The sequence below is a fragment of the Schistocerca nitens genome, chromosome 2, assembly GCF_023898315.1.
Source record: "Schistocerca nitens isolate TAMUIC-IGC-003100 chromosome 2, iqSchNite1.1, whole genome shotgun sequence".
Lineage (NCBI taxonomy): Eukaryota > Metazoa > Arthropoda > Insecta > Orthoptera > Acrididae > Schistocerca > Schistocerca nitens.
In genome coordinates this window covers 796,373,945-796,379,944 of record NC_064615.1, presented here as the reverse complement: position 1 = coordinate 796,379,944, position 6,000 = coordinate 796,373,945, and the positions used below count along the sequence as shown (strand labels likewise).

Sequence of the window (6,000 nt, the reverse complement as noted above, 5' to 3'; positions counted from 1 at the left end):
TCCTTAGGTTCGTTAGGTTTAAGTAGATCTAAGTTCTAGGGGACTGATGACCTCAGACGTTAAGTCCCATAGTGCTCAGAGGCATTTGAACCATTTGTAGTTTTCAACAAGATAACACAAGACTGCGTAATTCCGATGCTATCCTGACCTACCTCGACACAGACTGTTACCTGGCAAGCATGTTCTCCAGATCTCACATCCACTGAAAACATATTGTTATTGGTTGGCAAGAGTCTATCAAACCACCACCATTACATCTGACATAAGTGAAGCAGGATTCAAGTTTGGTTGAACTCTTTGCCCAGCGGGTTTAGAGCCATTGCTACCTGGGACTGCAGCTTAGTGTATAAAATTTTGCACTGTAAACAAACTATGAGTAATTTTTTTTATTTGCTATACCTTCTATAGTTGCAAATTCGAGAACCAGCGGTTACTGTCATATGTGTGGCATAGTGACCAATTTCTACTGTCGATGACGATAAGAGAGAGTAGTATGGTATAAAGCAACAGCCAGCAGGGCATTTTGTGTAGGATACTATGATGAGTGTGACATAGTGACGCGTTTTGTGTTTGATGACGGTGAGACATCGAACTGAGGGAGTAAAACATGACTCTGACAATTAGGCCGTACCTGTCAAATGGCAACCAAGAAGTAAGTACACTACTGGGCGTTAAAATTGCCACACCACGAAGATGACGTGCTTCAGACGCGAAATTTAATCGACAGGAAGAAGATACTGTGATATGCACATGATTAGCTATTCAGAGCACTCACACAAGGTTGGCACCGGTGGCGACACCTACAACGTGCTGACATCGGGAACGTTTCCAACCGATTTCTCATACACAAACAGAAGTTGACCGGCGTTGCCTGGTGAAATGTTGTTGTGATGCCTTATGTAAGGAGGAGAAATGCGTACCATCACGTTTCCGCCTTTGATAAAGGTCAGATTGTAGCCTTCCGCGATTGCGGTTTATCGTATAGCGAAATTGCTGCTCGCGTTGGTCGAGATCCAATGACTGTTAGCAGAATATGGAATCGGTGGGTTCAGGACTGTAATGCGGAACGCCGTGCTGGATCCCAACGGCCTCGAATCACTAGAAGTCGAGATGACAAGCATCTTATCCGCATGGCTGTAACGGATCGTGCAGCCACGTCTCGATCCCGGAGTCAACAGATGGGGACGTTTGCAAGACAACTACCATCTGCACGAACAGTTCGACGACGTTTGTAGCAGTATGGACTATCAGCTCCGAGACCATGGCTGCGGTTACCCTTGACGCTACATCACAGACAGGAGCGCGTGCGATGGTGTACTCAACGACGAACCTGGATGCACGAATGGCAAAACGTCGTTTTTCCGGATGAATCCAGGTTCTGTTTACAGCATCATGATGGTCACATCCGTGTTTGGCGACATCGCGGTGAACGCACAATGGAAGCGTGTATACGTCATCGCCATACTGGCGTATCACCCGGCGTGATGGTATGGGGTGCCATTGTTTACACGTCTCGGTCACCTCTTGTTCGCATTGACGGTACTTTCAACAGTGGACGTTACATTTCAGGTGTGTTACGACCCGTGGATCTACCCTTCATTCGATCCCTGCGAAACCCTACATTTCAGCAGGATAATGCACGACCGCATGTTGCAGGTCCTGTAGGGGCCTGTCTGGATACAGAAAATGTTCGACTGCTGCCCTGGCCAGCACATTCTCCAGATCTCTCACCAATTGAAAACGTGTGGTCAATGGCGGCCGAGCAACTGTCTCGTCACAATACGCCAGTCACTACTCTTGATGAACTGTGGTATCGTGTTGAGGCTGCATGGGCAGCTGTAGCTGTACACGCCATCCAAGCTCTGTTTGACTCAATGCACAGGCGTATCAATGCCTTTATTAGTGCCAGAGGTGGTTGTTCTGGCTACTGATTTCTCAGGATGTAAGCACCCTAATTTGGTGCAAATGTAATCACATGTGAGTTCTAGTATAATATATTTGTCCAATGAATACCCGTTTATCTGCATTTCTTCTTGGTGTAGCAATTATAATGGCCAGTAGTGTACTGTGCTGAGTGAGTCATGATAACAACAGTGCGACGTGAGGTACGCACATCGTTGATTTTTTCATGCTCATGTTTTCGTGATTAGCACGAGCTCTTGATGTTGGCAGAGTTGCGATACTGCAGATGCTACCGTGGAGGTGTGACAGCAGTGGCCAGCGCTGCTGGCGTGCAGAGCGGCGTGCCTGTCAGGCGCGAGGAGCGAGGAGCGAGCAGCGCGGAGAGGTCCCTGGGCAGTGCGCAGTGCGGCGGGCAGGCCTGGTGGCCAGGCGAGGCGCCCGCAGCGGCCGCGGCCGGCCATCGATCTGCGCGGTGCGCACTGCGCATGCGCGGCGTCGCCGTCGCCCAGGCGGCAGCATCCGGCAGCTCTCAGCTGACGCAGCCAGTGTCCGCCAGGCGAGCGACCGCGCCGCCTCGATCTGCCAGCCGACCGCCGCAGCCGCTGCCGGCAACTCGGTGAGTACCACGTGCTCGCGCGCAGCTACGCCCCCTCCTACGTCTGTCACTACCTGGAGACCACGCGTTCCGCAAGTAAATTGAGTGTGTCACAAACAGTTGTTTTTGTGATTCTACCTCTGCATGATTTACGCAATAAACATTGTCCAATAACAACAGTTCAGTCCACTCAATAAGGCGATGCCAAGCATTTATAATTTATTCGTAGATACTTAAATCCATGTCATGTGATGAAGGGATTGCTTTCGTCAAGCGCTTAACATTCCTCAGAAACTTGAGGATACCATACGTGTTTCACGATTCGCACTCCAATGATTTTGAAATGCTTATGCTTTCTCTCTCTCTCTCTCTGTGTGTGTGTGTGTGTGTGGGGGGGGGGGGGGGGGTTCGAGCGAATGCGCGCCTGAACTTATGTTCATGTGTACAATGACAATGAAAAAAGTGTTTGAAGACAAATGCTGTACGCCGTATACTGTGGTGTTTTATGTACGTCATTGTACTTGAATCGCCTTCTGTGTACAATGCATTTCATATGATATTGTGACTTTTGTTTTTATTATTGTAATTTCCTGGGAAGAATTTAGCAACGGACTGTTTTTGGTAGAGGAATGCGACCACATGCAGAGTGATGTCTACAGTCAGATGGGAATCATTTGGTGAGGCATTTCCCTCGAAACAGATGCGAATCTGTCAGAGGAAAACCAACCGTCCAGTCGCATCGCACAGAAAAAAATATAGTTACAGATTTACAGCCGAATAACTTGCTAATATTTATGGGTACTTGAAATTTTCTAGCTTATGTGTTACTAGTAAAACAGTTTTTCTCTGGTGCATTAGAGCAGATGCTGGAGTTAAAACAACTGTGTTACTTCTGCATATGTTGCATAGTTTATTGCAAATGTAACAGAAACTTTCTAAGTTAAATATTTATACAGAGTATTGCAAATATTTCACATCAAAAGAAAACTTCTTACGTAGTTTTACCTACACAATTACTGTTATTGCTCTATTAAATGCTCTGCACGTACATTGGTATAATTCACTGATACTTTATTTCCAAGAAGCTTGATGAGCAAGAAGATAACGTCCTCTTATCTGGTTAACTTGGCTGACGCTGATGAAACTTCAACGTTTTTTTACATGGCACTCTAGTGCTGGGAGTTTCCAAGGTATTCCACAATTTTTCAACCTAGCTCAGATGACTTGTCGTCCGTATACTCTTATAAACATAAGCGAAACTAATTTCGTACTACATCCCGAGAAATACAGCAATATGGTGTACCTCAGAGTATCGTCAAAGGCTATGAAAAGTTGTTGCCATTCACGTGACACAATATTAGCGCCGTAAATTTTACGTTAGTCCTCGGGAAGTTAATGAAACGAAATTGGTCAAGAAGTGATGCTGTTAAATGACTTCGAAGAGATGGCATTCTGCAAATATGGGAATGCAGATTCACATATAAACAAAAGTAATTTCACTTTTCAAGCAGAGAATCTGATGTTTTATATGTTACCGATCACGACAATGTACAGTGGATAGCTTAAAACACAGCATGAGGAGAAATGCTACACATTAAACTTACCCGAATCATTTTTGGTGGACTAAGCACAACATATGTCATATGACAATGGGGATTCGAAGACAACATGCTCTTTGACAAAAACTGGGATTCTGAACATAGGGATGTACTGTATGAACCTCGTTGTCCACAGACGAGTGTTTGACTCATGCTGAATTCTGAAACCTGGCCTTTTTTAACTGTAAATTCAATTCGGAAGCAAAAATAGTATTTTGTAGCATACTTGTGAGGTACGTATAGGTTGTATTGTTTCTGACGTTCAAGCATACACAGTAATAGTATGAGATATTTACATTACTTTTACAAATCTGCTGTACTTCTGTTTCATTAAGAAACATCTGCACAAAGTGAAAACTGTCTTCCCATACGCAATTCAATACGTTGATGCTTGCTGTGTTGATCGACTTGTATCAAGTGTGACTGGAGGTTTTATACCTATTCTGATAACGTTATGAAGTAACATTTCAGTCATAGAGCGGCGCGGTTTCTTATTGCTAGCACAGTGATTTACAGTGTCTCACCACATACAACAGCTGTGTATTGGCGTTGTCAGGCTACCTAATCTCGAAATTTATCTGACAGTATATCACAATTAGCAACCTTGGAGTAACATTTTACTGCATGAACGAAACTGCTCTCATAATTTCTGTTTAGTAGAGAGAAAAACGATTTGCATATGAATCGTATATTTTTCCCAAACACAGCGTCAACCACATACAAATATTCCGTTTGTTTTTTTCTTATGATGAATATTTTTCGGTCCAAGGTTTGCAAGACACTTCAGCAAACTTTTCAGATAAATATTTAATCCTTGGGAAAATTCATCGTGTTATCACTTAGGCACCGCCATTGTCGTCTACAGCGTAAGATACTGGTTGTTGACTGCCTTCATAAAATTGACAATTCTAAATATAAGCGATTCAAATAAGAAAATATGTTATAGTAATTGCCATCTCATTTCCTCAAGAGATTGTGTGATGTAGTAAAATTCATTGAGCGTGGGATTTGAAACGTAGTTATTTTGTGGCTTACTACTTCCTTACTTCACTGTGTCTTTGACATTGTTTCAACCGTAGTAATTAGAATAAAACAGTAAGTAGTTCACTTATTAATAAACAGTACACGAGCACTTAATTCCTTAGCGTTAAATGATGTGGCTAATGATATCAGTAACTCATCCTAAGCGAAGAACAGCTAACCCAGAACAAATAAGCTGTCCTTGGGAATGAAAAAATTCCTAATTTTAGCTTGTCTGTTTCTATTATGAGTGGATCTTTCTATATTGTTAATCTCTTTTTGCATGTCAGCCACAATGAAGCAATATCGTCAAAAAACCGGTAGAATTCAGAAAATTCAAGAAATTTCCTAGAAAATTACAACGAAACCTATGCTTTTGACTGGTTCAGTACTAAACGACAGCAGGTTTTTCATTTCCTGCGTCAGTCCTCACTTTTAAAATTACTTTTGCTTACAGGTCAAAGCGACAAACTAAAACAAACTTGTTTTAATGTTCCTGTCAGAAATTGAGGCTAAGATTCATCCTGGCAGTAGTCGAAATCTGTAAATCGTTTCATCATAGTCAATCGTCTGCATTTTATGAACACAGAATGGCTGACACTTAGTTACATCCGTTCCTATTTCTTCTATGTTTTATAAGTTTGTTATGTAATATTTAACCTAAACTATCCGATTGTAAAGAATGATAATTTTATGTAAGCTGTTAAATCTGCCTGCGAACAAAATAAATGATACATCAGAAGCGTCAGAAACGTTACCGGGTGCGAAAGAGTGCGGGATGTCACGCCACTCGGTCTTTCCGTCACGTAACTGGACGCTAAGTTGCGCTGTGGCGAAAGGATGACTTTTGTGAGTGGTTCGTGCGCGCGTGTAATGTTTTCCTCA

At 43.0% G+C, this 6,000-nt stretch overlaps 1 protein-coding gene across 1 annotated transcript in view; it reads left to right on the top strand.

The window, feature by feature from the left end:
• Positions 1-2,459: 2,459 nt before the first annotated feature.
• Positions 2,460-6,000, top strand: part of LOC126237051 (ubiquitin-conjugating enzyme E2Q-like protein CG4502) — a 644,861-nt gene continuing 641,320 nt past the window's right edge. The window contains exon 1 of the mRNA XM_049946826.1: positions 2,460-2,518. The gene's annotated coding sequence lies outside the window, so the exon portion shown is untranslated. The remainder of the gene's footprint in view (positions 2,519-6,000) is intronic.